This window comes from Electrona antarctica, assembly GCF_951216825.1.
Source record: "Electrona antarctica genome assembly, chromosome: 12".
NCBI lineage: Eukaryota > Metazoa > Chordata > Actinopteri > Myctophiformes > Myctophidae > Electrona > Electrona antarctica.
This window is the reverse complement of record NC_136793.1, coordinates 23,180,479-23,189,034: the sequence shown is the minus strand read 5'-3', so window position 1 is coordinate 23,189,034 and position 8,556 is coordinate 23,180,479.

The following is an 8,556-nucleotide window of genomic DNA, read 5'->3' as shown; positions in this document are numbered from 1 at the left end:
CGTCCCTAGCTTTTCAGACGCCGCCCCCCTCTTGGTGACGTACACGTTTTCACACGCTATAGTCTTTTTGGGGTGGGTTAATTTTATTTCAGTCAAAATATATACAATGCCTTTTCCCTGCTGCTGGTAGTTATGCTGCTATAACTAAAATCCTGCTATAACTAAAATCCGTCATTCCCAGGGCAGCATTATAACTTTCTGTAACAATTGTCTTGAAGCCAATTTACATTTCATGACGCACAACCCTTGTGACGGATTTTCGAGTCGAAGTCCACCATCATTTTAGCGAAGTGAAATGATAAAGGGTAAATTGGCCTTCAGGCGTACAGAAAGCTATTACCACCATGACACACCAGCATGAGTCACAATGCTGTAACTCCACGGGTGTATCTGGTGGAGTGTAGAAAAGGAGAAGTTATTAGTGTCACAGGTGTCATTTAACAGTTATGCAGACTTATGCAAAGTCGTTAAACTAAACACTGAAATATTCTACTCTTCAGTACATCTGGAACATACTGTACTTTCTAACTCCCATGACTCCCACTTTTCAAATCTGGCAATAGGTCAGACTGTAAATCAGTTCAGGATTATGGAGCAATAAACTGTTTGGCTGATTAATTTATTGATCTGGAATAAATTATTGAACGGCGGTTCGGAATTGTGAAAAAAAAATCTATCAAAATGAGTTTTAGAAGTCTTGCCATTGGACATGTCCTAATGCTTGTTCTCCCTCAGCGAGGTTTCTTTGTTAAACATGAATTAACCACTTGTCAAACTAATGTAGCCTATTATCAGACTCTGACAGAGCATTGTCCCTAGATAATGGTGGTGCTGATGTGAGAGGCTGCCGTCTCCTTCGGTACAATTATTGCCCCAAGAGATACTTAGGCTTTAGAAATGTGCTTGTCATCAAGACCAGCTACTGCTGGTACCATTTAGTGGTGCTGCATAGTCTAGAGGCCGTGGTGCACATTTTGAACTAATCTAGATAGGCAATAGAGCCTGCTGTAGGGGCAGAGTCCTAGATATACATCATGTGTGGTGGAAAAACTGTTCTTGCAATATAGTCTACTATAGCTGTGGTTCTCAACTTTACTCTACTAGCATATTTCAAACAGTCCTCAAGGACCACCCACACCACCTCCTGTAGCTATTGTATGTATATTACTGAAAACTCAATAATTATATGAATAATAATGTTGTATATAAGAATGCCTAACAGTTATTTCTAGGAAATATGAAATATTTTAATAAATATGTAACATTAATTATCTTAAGTGGGTCAGAATACGTTGCACTATGATCTGAGCTTGCAGATGTTTTTGCGGTGCTCGGCATCGAGCAAAGAAATACAATTATGCCTTTAACAGTTCAAATTTAATTTTAGGTTTTTTAGATCAAAATATTTGTTTTTAAATGTGATGGACCAATAGATAGGGGAGCACTCGCTGACTGTCTTTCTGTCTCGGTCTCGACACTGTTACTATCAATAAAAGTAAGAAATGTAAACATTTTCCCATGTACTACTTCTAATATACGATAGATAGACCACTAGTGGTCTGTGGACCTACTACAGTACATGGCCCTGAATAATATCTGTCAGAAGTACACTGTTCACAACTGCAATCTCTTGGGGGTATTTTGCATTGGGTTTGCTGCATCAACATGCTTTAGCATACCTCAGGGAATCCACCTACTGTATTTCTGCAACATGCTGATCTGTGCCACAAACAATCACCTGCAATTATGCTGTGCAACACATTCATCATATGATGGGGTGCATATTGCTGACTATACGCTTGTCTATTCTGGACACGCCAGACAGTTGTTGTACAGTATAATAATATTACACCTGACTGCACCACATAATGGAACTGAAGCTTTTTTGGTCATTGGGTCATTTGGCTGTTTTGGCTCTCAATTAGTTCACATTCAAATTCTGAGTGGATTTCATGAGCCAGCGTGTAAAATACTGGGCAGAGGTTGGTAATATGTCTCTCTCTGTGTTTGCCTTTCAGTACCCACTCAAAAGCTCATAGACTGTAATAAAAAACGTGATGCTAATATAGTGGTACTGAAGGACACATTTGTTTTTGACTCCAGACAGATTTCTCCTGACTGCCTCTGTGCTGCTGTTGTCCATTATTTATTAGCTTCTCTCTCGTGGGTGGTCAGCTTGGCTTGTCTCTTGTGAAGAGCTGGTGCATATGAAAGCAGACTCGTACCATCTATTCCACTTAGGAACATTATTGTGACTCTTCACTATTGTTTATCTTTTACAGACACTCCATGCCTTGAGAAGTGGTGATTGTCAGGCACGAGCACATACAGAACAGCTATATGAGAACCACCCATCGCACTCTCTCGCTCGCTCGCTCGCTCGCTCGCTCGCACGCACGCACGCACGCACGCACGCACGCACGCACGCACGCACGCACGCACGCACGCACGCACGCACGCACGCACGCACGCACGCACGCACGCACGCACGCACGCACGCACGCACGCACGCACGCACGCACGCACGCACGCACGCACACACACACACACACACACACACACACACACACACACACACACACACACACACACACACACACACACACACACACACACACACACACACACACACACACACACACAGCTATACAGTACTGCACTTATGAGGACTTTAAAGTGATTTCCATTGACAAAATTGAATTACAATAAATTCAATAAGTCTTTTGTCCCCAGACGGTAATTCTAGAGCAGCAAAAAGCAAGCAAATAAAACTCATGGGATAAACATAATGCACATACAACAACAACTAAACACACTAGATAACAATTAACAAGTATTGAAGTACAATGATTTAAAAAGTGCAATAAGTATATGACACTATACATCGTGCAACAATAAAGTGCCTTAGGAATGAAGGAGCTTTGAGCTCTGGAGCACTGAGTCTAGTAGGGACCATGTACCTCTGCCATAGAGGGCTAAGGTGGAACTCCTGTTATAAGGAGTGGGATGGGTTGGATAGGATGGAAGTGGCCTTCCTGACCAAGTGTCTGTCCTACAGAGCGGTGACTGAGCTGGGACACCCCTGTTTGCCTGAAAGTACCCAAGCTTTTCTTGGCATAGAGGGGCGGCTCAAACCTGCACTGGAAACAAACGCCAACCTATGTAAAATATTTAAACTGTTTGAATAACAGTAATAACTATTCCATGTTGATTCAATAAAATATCTATAAAAACACAGTGTTTTGTTTCCAGGTATTTGTAGGTATTTTAAATGGCGACTGTGTTGGCTACTATGGCGGTCTGAGATGGAGTGGGTGGCTTTTTTCCCCTAAAATCAATCAGCATGTCCTTCGTTTTGCTTATATTGATCTTTACATGAGAAGCTTCACACCAGTCAATACAATCGAAGACCTTCCTGAGTGCAGACTCATTGTTGTGAAGCAGACTGACGATAACAGTCACTGGAATATATTCTCTTACAGGCTCTCCTCAACTGTCAGCATGCAGTAAGGGGATCAAATACAGCCTGAGGAGAACCAGTTCTTAAACTAAAACCCTAAATCAAACTCATGATAAGGACCAGAAAAATGTCCTCACATTTTCCCCATGTTTCTATCAATTCAATTCAAAGATGCTATATTGGCATGCATGTTTACATTGCCAAGTTTGCCAACGCGAGTGTCAAATAAAACTATCAAAAATAAATATATGTACAATTACATCCTTGTACTTATCCTTGGTTGGAGATCAAAAAGAGAGCGCACACACACACAATTACTGTCATATACGTAGGCATGTCTGTGAAGCGTTAAGTGAATTCATTTTCTTGTCAGCTTATTTTGGTTTACGTGTAAATGCATGCGTGCGTGCGTGCGTGTGCCAATTATGTATATGAATTAATGTGTTCTCTGCAGCCCAGCACTCTGAGTCCTTTGGGACTTCAGCCTTGTATTGACGTTAGTCCATTAGACACCAGTTAGAGCTGGATAGGGCACAGTAACACTGACCAGCAGCCATCCTGTGAAACCTGCTGGCTACTGTTGATGTGAGCGGCTGCGTCTACGTATGTGTCTGTCTCTCTCGCACGAACGCACGCACGCACAGTTCTGACAAGTACACATGGAGTAATTTTCTCTCATTGGGACTCAGTGTACTGTGTTGTGCCTGGTCTCAGTGTGAGTCTCCCAGTGTCTTTGTGTTGCTGTGTGTGTGTGTGTGTTGCTGTGTATGTGTGTGTGTGTGTGAGAGAGAAGGGGGGGGGGCTCTGCTCGGCATTGCCATCTGTTCACCATGCTGCGGAACACGGCACTCCGTCTGGCTGCAGGCGTCTTCACGTGGTGGAAAGGAAAAAAGTCAATTGACTAGAAAGAGGAAAAAAGAAACTTCCACAAAGCAGTGATTCATGGCATGCAAGCCAACACAAAGTGTTAGAAGTTGAAAGCTCTAGAAAGGTCTTCTAGACTTTTATCAGTTTCTCACACCTGTATTAAAGATTTTATGACGATCGGACACACTCATTCATGTCCAAATCTGTACAGTGCCACTCTTTTGCAACAAGGCCACCCCCCGCCCTTACTATTCAGTTTCAAACACATTTAACAGATTAATCAAAAGATATGCAGCAAGTTTGGTAATGTTTGGGCAAACAGTGGTTGATTTATGGCCACATTGAGACCCCAGAGCAGCGTTTACAAAGCACCAGTGATTCAATTTAAGGACTTCACACATTAAAGTTTGGTTAAACGTTTAATAAATTAATTGGTACACCAAAAGGGTATATTGATAAGTTGTATTGATGAAAAGGTGGGCCTTAATGTGGAAAATGTTGAGAACCCTTGTAAACCAAATAAAATATCAACAAAATGTTTTTCCAAAAATTCGTTAGGATAGATGGTCTGTAGCAGGTGTCAGACTCAGAGTAAGAGTTGTAACTTTTCAATTTCACAAATTCATTATATCACTCCCATCAAGCCCACTGGGTTCATAAGAACAAAATCAAGAGGGCCCTTCAGGCTTGAAACAAAAAATATACACACAAAAGCCAGGAGAAGGGCATTTCATAAAGTGAGGAGAGATTTCGATTTAAAATGGACGAGTGTGATCACTGCTTACCATCTCCAAATGTTCCAACTTGAGTATGTCTGTTTGTTTGCATGTGTACTGCTGCAAGGTTCACGTGGATGTTTTTTTTTTTTTACTATAATTTTTATCCCACGATTTTGTAACCCATTTTCACCCGTGTCAAGTATCTAATGTGATCCTGGGCTCTACACACCCTCCGCCAACCTAGTCCCCATATATGGGGGACATGGGGAGAGCAACGGACTTGAACTCATGCTTCATTCATGCCTGAGTGTCCAAGTTGCTCCTTTACACCTGACAGGGGGGAGTTTCCCTGGTTGGACGTAGCGCATGGAAGGAACATGTTATTCCAACCAGTTCCTTTCCACTCCATCAGGCGCCCCGGTGTGTGTGTGTGTGTGTGTGTGTGTGTACCTACTATACTATTAACACAGCTGCTAGGTACAAAGTAACAGCAGCAAAGCCATATGGAAAGTTGTTTGCCAAGATTCAGCTAAATGAGAGATGTTTCTACTAAACGCTGACTTTGTGAACATGGTGGAAGGCCCACAAAGCATGTTCATTTTCATACTTGGGATCACAGAACACCCACAGCATTTTGCTAGTGAACACTGTCATTAGGAATGAAGTATAGGCTACCTCGCTGGGGACTGCGCATTAGTCCGACATCCCGTTAGTCCGACTACGTGGCCGGTTAAGACTTACCCTGTGGCTTCCACGTGCGGTTATGGTTAGGTAAGGGTTAGAAATGATCGGACTAATGAGCAGTCGGAGTCGGAGCAATGGCACATTACCACCTTGCTAGGGGGCACAAATGTGGAAGTGTCTGTTATATTGTTCTCTACTGTACTGTAATGCTGGCATCATACTAACTACACAAATTCAGCCCGATATCAGCCCTATTTTACCATTGCTGACAAATTTCTAGCACCAGGCCCGAACATGAATGTCGGGAACAACGAACATGTCGCCCCACAGCACCACAACGAAAAGTCTATAAAGTCAGATTGTTTTTCTGCCTGCTGTGAGAACTGCTATACTTTGTTCATTTTGTTGACCAAAAGAATAACCAAAAGATGGCATGGTGCCCACTACCCAGGTGCACACAATAAACTTGCCGAAGGCGAAGAGAAAGAGGTAGGCTCCTTCTGCTGTCAGGTGGACCTCCGAAACAGAGGAAAAGTGTGTTGAACTATGGCAACATCCCTGCCTTTTTGAGACTTCTTTGAAGGAGTACTATGATTGACCAAAAAAGAAATAGCAGAGGCGGTTCAGAAAACCAGTGAGTAGCTGGAACCTATGCTACTGTAGGTATCATTCCCAAGTAGCAGCACAGACAAGCTGGTGTGTAGTTGTGCCTAGTAGGGATGTTAATAGTTAATCGATTAATCACAGTTAAGAATTTCTTCAATTAAACTTAAAGATGAAGTGCTGTGATTTTTTCCAGTTTTTTTATGTGTTTATGAGGTGACAGTACTTCATTAGACCCCTTGGTGTACGGTAGGGTTTAATGCCGGGATCCCGGGATTTCGGGCCTCCCGGGAATAGGGCACGCAATTTCCCGCCCGGAAATTTCTTCGGGACCCGTTGTCCCGGAGTTTTTTTTTTCTTGTAGGGAAATTACACTAAAGGAGTTTTCACACAGTGCGCGTTCTTTCCCCTTATCTATGAGTGATCAAATGTCCAATCTGAACCCTCCCATCATTTTCAAACATGTTTGATGATATTTATATGGAATTATGGATTACACTCGAGGGCTGCAAGCCTGCAACGGGAACTGGAGCCAGCGGGACCCAACGTAAATGTTGGCGGCGCGGGCTGTATTTAAATAGCCTACCTGCGGGCGGGCGGGCACGGCCGCCGGCCGGTCAAGATGAAATCAGTGGGACCCCGCGAATCCTGCATCCTCCCGCAATTAATCAGATAGGCCTACAGAGTTTATATACACTTTAGCAAAATATGAATGTCTGACAGACATCTTCAGGCACGCTCCCAAAGCTGCTGCACCTGTCAATCATTAGCCTAATCAGTCACTCTGTGAGAAGAGAATTGTGTGTATTACGGACGGAGCGAGGAGTTTCCTTTCCCTGTGATGGACATTGTCACTTCTAAACCCCTTTTTGCTTTTGCCTGCATGTGTACAGCAATAACGTGAAACGGAACACAAACAAAGATGAGTAGGCTACAATTTGTTTTATAATAACCACCAGCACGCAGCGTCTCTCTCTCTCTCTCTCTCCCTCTCTCCCTCCCCCTCTCTCTCTCTCTCTCTCTCTCTCGCTCTCTCTCTCTAATAATCAGTGTGCTGTGCACTGGACGTGCTGGCTAATTTAACACCCAATCGGACTTTTCATAAAGTACAAAGCGGGATGATCACATTCTCTGCATGCTCAAAGGGTGAAAGACCATGGCTAACGCCAGGGCTCCACCGGACGCGTTGCGTTGCGTCTGCGTCGCGTCAAAAAACGCACCGGTTCAATTTTAATGCACGCGTCGCGTCGCCGTCAACGCGGGCAGTGGAGCCACCCTTCATTGATTCAAAAGGGAACATTCCCTGACGGTGACGGAGACGCGACGCTGACGCGCCCGGTGGAGCCCGGCCGTTAGGTAGCCTATCTATGTGAAAGACGGGAGGTCGTTTTTACCCCGTGCTTCGGGGGTCACATTAGTGCAAACTCCTGTGTCCCTTTTTCTGAATAGCGTAGTGGCCTATAACATTATTAATATTTGAATGTAATGCTTTTATTGTAGGCTATATGTTCATATTTCGTTCAAATAAAACGTTTTAAACCAAAAAATATCACTATTCTATTGAACATAATTATGAAGTTTTGGTGGGCACTTTTTTTCTTTTTTTTCTGACGGGAATTCCCGCGGGAGCCCGGGAAAAGGTCCGCAAATTCCCGGGAATTAAAATGAGCCAAATCCGGGAAAATATTAAACCCTAGTGTACGGGTTGTTATGTGCAATGATGTCTTCCCTTTGTATTTAGGGTCTCTTCTTGGGGGCTGAAACCTTGACGGTCAAACATGCCAATGAAATAAACAGTGATATAGTGAAATCACAATATCACCCCCATCCCTAACCCTTCCCCCTTTATCATACAACAACAGCTGTGGGTGCGGCTTCAGTTCAGGTGAATCACCACCCATCACCATGTGTCCACATGAAAAAAACAAAAAACAAATACTGTACACTTTTTTGAAAAAAATCTTCCTAGATCCCAGATCTACAAGCTTATAGCGCACTATCAGCTTGTAGATCTGCTATTTTTGAAAAATCGTGAAAATGTGGCTCAAATCTTTTAATATATATTCTTTCAGAGCGAACGTTTTTAACTTGAATATTTGCATCTGGGGGAACCCTGGAACAACATATTTTCAGATGGAGGTCGGCGGCCAATCATTATTAAATTCAAGAACTGCTGTCTGTCTGTCTGTCCACTTCCGGGTCACCAGTGAAATGCATGTTGGG